Here is a 10,001-nt window from a genome sequence, read left to right on the forward strand (position 1 = left end):
TCCACATGGGTAGAAATGGCTCATCTACTTGGACAAATTTTCACTGCCTTCCGAGAGTAGGGAGCTGGTACAGTAGTGAAGCAGGTGGGACATGAACGGACACCCATATAGGAAGCCAGTGGCACAGGCAGCAAATTGGCACACTATACCCTAACACTGTCCTCTCAGTAGCATTATTGATGAACTGAGTGAATGAATGCTCAAAAATCATTACAGGAATCTCTGCAATGGTTTAATATGCCATATTTTATTTGTGTTAAGAAGTCATTAATGTTGGGCCCGGCGGCGTGGCCTAGCAGCTAAAGTCCTCGCCTTGAACGCCCCGGGATCCCATATGGGCACCGGTTCTAATCCCAGAAGCTCCACTTCCCATCCAGCTCCCTGCTTGTGGCCTGGGAAAGCAGTCGAGGACGGCCCAAGGCTTTGGGACCCTGCACCCGCGTGGGAGACCCGGAAGAGGTTCCTGGTTCCCGGCATGGGATTGGCGCGTACCGGCCCGTTGCGGCTCACTTGGGGAGTGAATCATCGGACGGAAGATCCTCCTCTCTGTCTCTTCTCCTCTCTGTATATCTGGCTTTCCAATAATAATAATAAAATCTTAAAAAAAAAGAAGTCATTAATATTAAGTGTACAATTATTGTCATATTTTATCTACCACCAAGAAAGGAAAATTATGCATCTATATTGCAATTCTAAGAAATTATACCATAGTTTCCTGTTCCAGATGTATTCAAATGTGCAAATAAGAATGCGCAAAGTCCATGGAACATTAAGAATTTTACTTTACAGAATGATGTGGAGGTATTTGAAATGTAGAGTTTCCTTATAACACCAGAAATTTATAACCCAATCTTAAAAAACCAAACTTCTATAAAAAAACCTCTAAGTTCACCTGGATTTTCTAATCTCTTGTTTCCTGTCCTTCCTCAGTCCTCATGTGTTAAATATTTGCACATGTTCAAATATCACTGAGTAATATAGTTGGAAAAGAACACATCTACTCATTCTTTAATTTGCCCACAGAAAAAAACTAATTCACTGGGTATTCGTTAAAACCTCATAATGAATTGGGAAACTCTCAAGACCAATTAGACCAGCTTTCACACTGTGCAAGTGCAAAGAGTTTGATTCGGTGGCAACTTCTGGCACTGCTTACCTACAGGCGACGCTGAGCCTTGCTGGCAGTGTTTGCCAAGCTCTCATGTGCCTGAAAGTGCGAAATTCCAATGTCCTAATAATGCCAATAACACCATTCTGCATGAAGCAGCTGGTAAAAATAGAAAAATAGCACCCTAGACTTTTAATGCTAAGTTGATGACAACTTCTAGAAGTTTCATAGGAGCAGAAATAACATGTCTGAAATGAAGATGATTTCTGTGGGTTAACTGTGGATGGATAGATAGAAAAATGATGATCGGTATCTGTGAAAACACCATGAAGTTATAAAGAAGCCACAGTGCAAAGTCCAATGTTCTGCCCAAGTCCAGAAGTCACTTTGCAAAATACATTTGCCATCTCACAATATCCTAATAAAGTAAATAAAGCAATAAAGTAAATAAGACCCTTGCCATCCCCAATTCAAACAAAGTCATCCAATCAGGAAGTATAGGAATACAAAGTTATGTCTAGATTTGACAACCCTAGATTTATGTGCACCTAAAAACAGAAACTCAGACTACAGATGGGAGCAGCTAACAGAACAAGACCTAAGTGTGCATGGCAAAAAGCTGAACAACCCAAACACATTAGAATAATGGAAACAATAAAAGGAAAAATTGGCAAAGGAATGCAAAACAAAGTTAAAGACAGAAAGTCCATTGCGTGAACTGATATCAGCCATAAAAAACAACAAAGTCCTAATACCTTCTGCAATACAGTGTTCCTTGGAATCATTATGTTAGTGCAAGAAACCAGATTAAAAAGTCACCTACTGTAGGATTCTCTCGATATGAAATATCCAGAATATTCATAAACTCCATGGAGAATATAAACTCTACGGAGCAGAAAGTAAATCAGTAGTTGCTGCAGGCTGGAGGGACAGGAAAATGAGAAGTGGCTTCTTAATGAGCCCGAGTTTCTTTTGAAAATATTTTGGAACAAAGTAAAGGCAATGGTCACTCAACATTGTGAATGTCCTAAATGCCATCACATTGTACACTGTAGAATAATTAAATCGGAGATTTTATGTGAACAGGATAAAAAAAAGTCTAAAATATTCAAAATTTGTTGGAAAAGACAATTAAAATATGTAAGTCACTAGTAAGACTGATGAAGGACAGGCAGAGGACCAATTCTAAATTTGAGGAATGAGGACAATATTAATACAAATCATATAAACATTACAACTGCATTTACTATTTGCAAGGAAGTTAAGACACTACCTTATATGCCTGCATCTGGTATCAGGATTTGTCTGCTGGCTCCTCTTCCAATCCTCACGTTCTGTGCACATAGACACTTCAAGGGCTGGTCATTCAAGCAGGTGGGTCCCTACCTCAAACACAGTTGACATGGGTTGCATTCGTAGCCCTCAACTTTTGACCTAGCCAAATTTGAGCTGTTTCAGAAAGTTGGGAAATGAACCAGCAGATGGAAACTCTGTCAGTTTCTTTCTCCAAGTAAATAAATATATATATTTTGAATTAGGTGGAAATACAGAGGACACAGAACAAATAAAAATATTGAGGAATAATAAATTTGGAGCATTTACTACTCAAAGTTAAGATTTATTGCACTTTACAACTAAAATAATGTGATATTGGTGCAATGGTTAACTGATAATCCAAAGTCACAGAACACAAAGTTCAGATAGCAACGGCACGTGTGTGGTCACTGTAATTATAAAGTGCTGGTTCCTTGCACTGAAGGAAAGAGTTGTTCTCAATAAGTGATGCTAGAACAATTAAAATAGATATGACCACAAGTTAATCTTAATCCCCACTCGCAGGACATTCCAAATACATATTCCAGGTTTTTGATAAATCTAAATGGGGGAACTAAAATAAATATTGAATATTTTATAACAGATTTATATCTTAGAACTTTGTAATAACTGATTTTATTAAAAGATACATGAAGAAACATCTGTACAGAAAATATTGATGAGGAATTTATAATGAAAATTAAATTTTTTCTGTTCGTCAAGATGCATGAAGAGGAAAAAGATTCACTACAAGTGAGAATTTATTTTGCACACGTGTACCTGCAAAGGATTTATGCCTGCAAATCAAGAAGAAAAATAATGCCAACCCAAGTTTTACGTGGACAAAATATTAAATACTTCTTACACAAGACCCCAAATAGCCATTCAATATTCAAGTTCCTCAACTCCATTAATCATTGGAGTGATGCCGTCAAAGTAGTTAAAGGAATTTTTTTTTGTTAGTAAATTTTTTGAAGGTGGAAACACACTGTTAAGTGTTGGCAAGCAAGTGACGAGGCTGGCACTGCAGCACTATTGGTGTGCTGGTGCCACCTTGTAGCCTCTGTAGCATCTGCCAAAACTGCACAAATCATTCCTCTACAACGCATTCTTTCCTATTCTGTGTATTAATGCAAGAGAAATGCTTGCTTTTGCATACTAAAATACATTGTGAAGAAAACTCATTGCAGTTTATCCTTAATATGCAAAAACCTGGTGATACCAAGAGTGCCCGCCAGTAGTACAATGGAGAAATTATGATATATTGATGCCACAAAGTATCATATACTAAGAATGGGAAAGATGAATTACAGCAGCATGCTGCCACAGAGACTTGGCCACAGTAGATCATTTCCTACTCACGTTCCCTGTGCGTTGTGTGTCGGCTGTGTCTTGGCTTCCTATCGTCAGCAATCCAGGAATCCAACCTGGCAGATCCAGCTCTGTCTGTAGCATTACCGTTGCAGGCTTAAGAGAGACAGCCAAAAGAGGCTCCTAAGATTTTACCTGGGAGTGATTTGAGTTATTGTTATCATTTTGTTTGTGAGATTAAATGGTCACTCCAAAGTGCTACAGCAGAGATGTATATTCAGCCTTCTGAGAGTAGCCCAGCAAGAAGAGAACCAACTGGTTATGCAACCTGCCCAGAGTTCTATAAACTGAATATTTGGTTTCTGTCCTGGGCAATTTAGACACATTGGACTCAGCAGTGCCTAGGGCTGGGAAAAATCCTGCACAGAAGTGAAGGTACCAAGCAAAAATGGGAGAAGTTCCAATACCTTTGAGTTTGGTAAAATATATGCAACTGTTATTTCCAAAGCTGTGTATACATTTGTGTGTTTTTGTGACTTTTAGCATATGAACTAGAATTCATTCACTGTTTTCTAAAGATCTTCAGTTTGCATTCCACCCACAGTTTTCAGTTCCACTGCAGAAGTCAGTGTTTCCTCCTGTTGTGGAAACTGCCAAGTCCTCAGAGTGCGCCGTGCCCTGCGTTTGGGTTTTACTTCTTGATGGAATCAGTGGCGTTCTGTGGTTTACATGATTCACCAGTTCACTTCAGGAAACCACAGGTTGCTTCTGATGGACAAAAGCCAGATTCAATGAATACAATGTTGTGATAAACATTCATTTCTGCATTTCCCAGTGTAATCTGTAACAGCCTGGGCTTTTTTCTGCTGTGTTAAGCAGTAGAAGATTGAGTGTGTTAAAAGTTTCCATTAAGTTCTCTGCTCCCACATAAGAGCATTCCTCTTACTTAGTTTGCTTCAACTGGTTGACTTTCCTTTGGTTGTGCTAATTATGGTCTTTAATATCCTCAAAGTATCACGTTTCTAATAAAAGACCTAATTGCATGATAAAAATAAACTGAAAAAAGTGCTGTATTTCTCGCTGTGGAGATAATCCTACAGTGTTGTGATAAACAGCCCCTGCATAGCACCAGCGTATACTGTACTTCTGTGATGTATAGCAGTAACATTAAAACAGAACCTTCCATCTGAGAAACAATGTTTTTAAACTCTGGCTATGTATTAGAATCACATATGAGTCATTGTAAAATACTGGTGCCTGAAATTCCATGAGGAAGTTGCATTCACTGTACTAGTGTGTGAGGCAGAAATAGAACCTTAGAAGATATACTCAAAGAACTTCCTGGGAACCAGTGTACAGGGCATAATTTGTGTGTGTGTGTGTGTAAGTGTAAGTCAGAAGGGCTTGAGCAGAACTGAAATTTAGGAATAACCAAATGGGGAAGAGGAAGTATTGCAAGCCTCTGTTTTTCTGGCATGGACCAGGGCTGCAGGAGTGGTGTGAAGTTACAGGTATCATGATTCCTGAGACTCTAGATCCTTCAAATATGATTTCATGTTCCCAAGACATTTTGTTATTCTCCCAGCCTGAGAGACAGTGAGAGAGAGCTCACATCTGCTAGCTCACACCCTAGTTACCTGCAAGCACTGGGCTGAGATCAAACCCAGGAGCTAGGAACTCAATCCAGGTCTTTGTGTGGGTTGCAAGCACCCAGTTGCTCAAGCCATTTCTGTTGCCTTTGCATTGGCAGGAAGCTTGAACATTGAGTCAGGAGCCAGAACAAGACTAACCCTAGGAATCTCAATGTGACAATGGGCTTCTTGGTGAGGGTTGGTGGTCTTAACCTGCTAGACTAGCCACCTGCCCTGAGCTGTGGCTATTACCCGTCACGGCTACAAATACCTACACGTGGGTGTTTACCTTTATTCCTACCTCCGCATCAACACTTGGCAATATTTAGCTCTTTAGATTTTGCCAGTCTTATAGGTATAAAGTAAAATTTTAAAAGTTGTGTTTTAATGGGCACTTCTTTAGTAAGAATTTTAAGCATTTTTCTCATGCTTCATTTCTTTCCTCGTCTGTAAATTGTTTCTTCATGCCATTTACCTATTATTTCCCAAAATTTATATCTTCACTTTGCTGTTTTTCAGGAGTCCCTAATTTATTCTATACTGCCACGTGCATTTAATATTACAAACACTTCTCGTTCTGGTATCTCATACATTATCTTTGCATATTAGTTTTCACTGAGTGGAAATGTTTAGTTTGGAGACTGAAAATCCAGTCAGTTTTAAGTCTAAGGATTTATGCTTTTTTTAAAGATTTATTTACTTTATTACAAAGTCAGATATACAGAGAGGAGGAGAGACAGAGAGGAAGATCTTCCGTCCGATGATTCACTCCCCAAGTGAGCCGCAACGGGCCGGTGCTGCGCCAATCCCATGCCGGGAACCAGGAACCTCCTCCAGGTCTCCCACACGCGGGTGCAGGGTCCCAATGCATTGGGCCGTCCTCGACTGCTTTCCCAGGCCACAAGCAGGGAGCTGCATGGGAAGTGGAGCTTCTGGGATTAGAACCGGCACCCATATGGGATCCCGGGGCATTCAAGGCGAGGACTTTAGCCGCTAGGCCACGCCTCCAGGCCCGGGGATTTATGCTTTTAAACTTATCTTGGAAGTCCTTCTCTATCCTTAGGTCATAAAGATACCCTCTTGGGGCCAGTGGTTCAAACTAGCTAACCTTCCAGCTGCAAGAGCCAGCATCCCATATGTATGCTGGTTCATGCCCCAGCTGTTCTTCCTATGCAGCTGCCTGTTAGTGGCCTAGAGAAGCAGCGGAAGCTTTGGGCCTTGGGACCCTGCACCTGCATGGGAGACCCAGAAGAAGCTCTTGGCTCAGGGTCACTCAGCTCTGGTACCCATTTGGGCAGAGAACAAGAACATGGAAGATCTTTCTTCTATCTCTTTTCTGCAAATCTTCCTTTCTAATAAAAATTAAATAAACCTTTGAAAAAAAAGATACCCTCTTGCCTTGCACTCTTTAATAGACTGAGGGAGATCTTGCACCACTGGATTGCTTCCTAAATGCCTAAAACACCTAGGGTTGGATGCCTACAACAAACCGGGAGGCAAGAATTCAATTGAGGTCTTTCACATAGGTCGCAAGCACCCAGGAACTTAAGCTACCACCTGCTGCCTATGAGGATGTGTGTTAGAAGTAGGAGTGAGGAGTAGAACTGGAACTCGAGCCCAGGCATGCCAATAAAGGACACAATGTCCCATGAAATGTCTTAACAAATAGCTACCCGTTGGCTATGTTTGTTATCTCAACTTTAAAGGAAGCCAGTTTGAGAAAGTCGGAGTTGGGATTAGTCAGTGACTGGACTGAGATCGAAATCCAAAAATCTGAGTTCCCCAATTTGTTCCTGTCCCTACAGTGCTGTACTAACTTTTAGCAATGTTTATATCCTTAAACCTCTCTATCTGAGGTGTCATTACCCTTCAAGTTTTTTGATAGTATATATTTCTATGAACTTTTTTTTTTGCTGCTGCTGTTCTGTTTTACTTGAAAGGCAGGTTTACAAAGAGAAAGAGAGACAGAGAACGATTGTCCACCCATTGGTTCACTCTCCAAATGTCCGCCAGGGCCAGAACTTAGCTGATCTGAAGCCAGGAGCCAGGGGCCTCTTCCTTGTCTCCCACGTGAGTGCGGGGTCCCAAGCACCTGGGCCATCATCTGCTGCTTTCCTTGGCCCCAAATAGGAAGTTGGATGAGACATGGAGCAGTCAGGACATGAACTGATGCCCATTTGGGATGCCAGCACTTGAAGGTGGAGGATTAACCTGTTGAGCCATGGTGTCAGCCACTACAACCATTCACAAGGTACCTTCAGGGCAGGTGATTCCAATTCTACTCCCCTCTACAATTTGTGCTTCACCTTAACTTATGTCTCAGTAATTCCGTATTATCCTGTGAGATATTTCCAGCTTTCCAAAAATATTCCTAAAATATATTTTATCCCTTTTATGTTGATGTTTTCATAAATTAGTTTATTTATGAATTATGTAGTATGCCGTATCACTAGAAATAGAAGCTTAGCTTTGCAAATTTTAAATGAATTTATCTTATTAAGAAAACTCTACTGGACTTTGTACCAGTTAGGAGAGAAACTTTACATCCTTACAAGTTCAACTAATCCAAGAATTTAGAGAATATATCAGTATATTTGGAGCATTTTTATGTCTTTTATTAGACTTTTTCATAGGGATTCTGTGTACTTGATCACTAATTTATTGGATGCTATATAGCTTTGTATCTTTGAAATTGATCATTATGATTTTTTTTTTAAGATTTTTTTATTATTATTGGAAAGCCGGATATACAGAGAGGAGGAGAGACAGAGAGGAAGATCTTCCGTCCGATGATTCACTCCCCAAGTGAGCCGCAACAGGCCAATGCGCGCCGATCCGATGCCGGGAACCAGGAACCTCTTCCGGGTCTCCCACGCGGGTGCAGGGTCCCAAAGCTTTGGGCCGTCCTCAACTGCTTTCCCAGGCCACAAGCAGGGAGCTGCACGGGAAGTGGAGCTTCCGGGATTAGAACCGGCGCCCATATGGGATCCCAGGGCTTTCAAGGCGAGGACTTTAGCCGCTAGGCCACGCCGCCGGGCCCAGATCATTATGATTTTTAATGTAGTTAGTTTAGATCTGTCAACATTAGTAAATATCTTGATGTTATACTTCCTGCTTCTATTGTTTTATTTCTAAGTATATTACCATGCTGTCTACAAACAATGGTAATTCTATCTCTTCCCTTTGATTATCACTCTGCTTATTTGCTATTCCTATTTTCTAGCAATGGCCAGGATTTTCAGTCTTACCTTAAACAACAGATATGATGAAACCAAAAATCCAGCTTTCTTGGTGTTGGAGGCTAAACAATACAGCCTCTTCTAAGCTGGCCGGGGATGATCCAGGGGAGGATAAGGCCCTTGCATTGAATTCTTTTTGTCTTCCCTCTGCAGCTCTCTCTGTTCCATAGTCTGGTAAACTGTAATTTCATGTAGTTAAGTATGAGGGTTGGGGACCCAAAAAATTCACTATTATATCATCCAAACTCTACTATGTTGTACATGTATATATGCGTGCACGTGCACACACACACATATATGTATATATACGTTTCTGTTTATTTATCCCTGTGTCCTAGGCTTTGAAACTTAGAATGTGGTCATTGGCAATAACATTTTGTAGGGTCATTCTTCCTCGGAAGCAATGCAAGCTACAAAGTCTTAGCATCTGTACCACAAAGAGTTAATGAGCTAAGAAGTTAAAAATTTTCCTGCTAAAATTTTTTCAGGAAACCCTCTGTCTTACTGAACAGTATTATTTAGGGTATGAAGAGGTCTGTCTAGTTCCACAGGAAAAGCCACAAACAGGGAATGGAAGGACTCAGGGACAGGTTCCCATTAACAACTGACTGACAGCTGCCCTGATTTGTGACCAGGAAAATACAGCTATTCATTCTCATCAAACTAAGTTTGGGTTGCTCTTCAAATCAGGACTTTAGAATTGTGTTACTCCCTTCAAATTCCTTAGGGACAAATCTACTGAAGATTACTTAACTGGAGTTGACCAAATTCACCAGGGAAGCAAGCTAAAAGCAATGGAAAATAGCATCTAGAGGCCCCATCTCATGGCTCAAATCCAAGTGGAACTGTAGTACTTGGAGACGGGTATCAGTACAAATAAGGTTCTTATTACAAAGAAACACATCAACCTTGCCATAGAGTAACTTCTCTGTCAGATTTCTCAGGTCCTGATTTGTGTGTGTCTGTGCTGCAAGTTTGAGAAGGATTTGGGGCATTTTATGATGCCAGCTCTTGGTTTTGTCTGTGGGCTGGCTCTCCTGGGTAGCAGAATGTGCCCAGCACCATTAGATAAAGAGAAGAACTGTAAGTAGTTGAACATTAGCTTTTTTCCACTCTGCACTGAGACTCAGAATTGCCTAGTCGCAATTACCAAGGGGCTCTGGTTGATTTGGGGATCTGACTGGCTAGAGCCCACGCGTCTGACTGTTGACATAATGCTGGAGTTCTAGACCAAAAATGGAGTATTCTGGCTTCTTGCTGCACTATTACTTACTTGGCTTGAAAATTGATGGATAAATGTTAGCGCTCGCTGCTCCTTCGCTTTTTTAAAGATTTATTTATTTATTTTTTTATTGGCAAGCCAGATATGCAGAGAGAAGGAGACACAGAGAGAAAGTG

The 10,001-nt window shown here is 40.8% G+C and overlaps 1 protein-coding gene across 1 annotated transcript in view; it reads right to left on the bottom strand.

Moving 5' to 3' along the window:
- The window catches only part of PON2 (paraoxonase 2), an 87,297-nt gene that overhangs the window by 14,038 nt on the left and 63,258 nt on the right, over positions 1 to 10,001 (bottom strand). The window lies entirely within an intron of this gene.

The sequence above is a fragment of the Ochotona princeps genome, chromosome 20 (assembly GCF_030435755.1).
Source record: "Ochotona princeps isolate mOchPri1 chromosome 20, mOchPri1.hap1, whole genome shotgun sequence".
NCBI classification, from domain to species: domain Eukaryota; kingdom Metazoa; phylum Chordata; class Mammalia; order Lagomorpha; family Ochotonidae; genus Ochotona; species Ochotona princeps.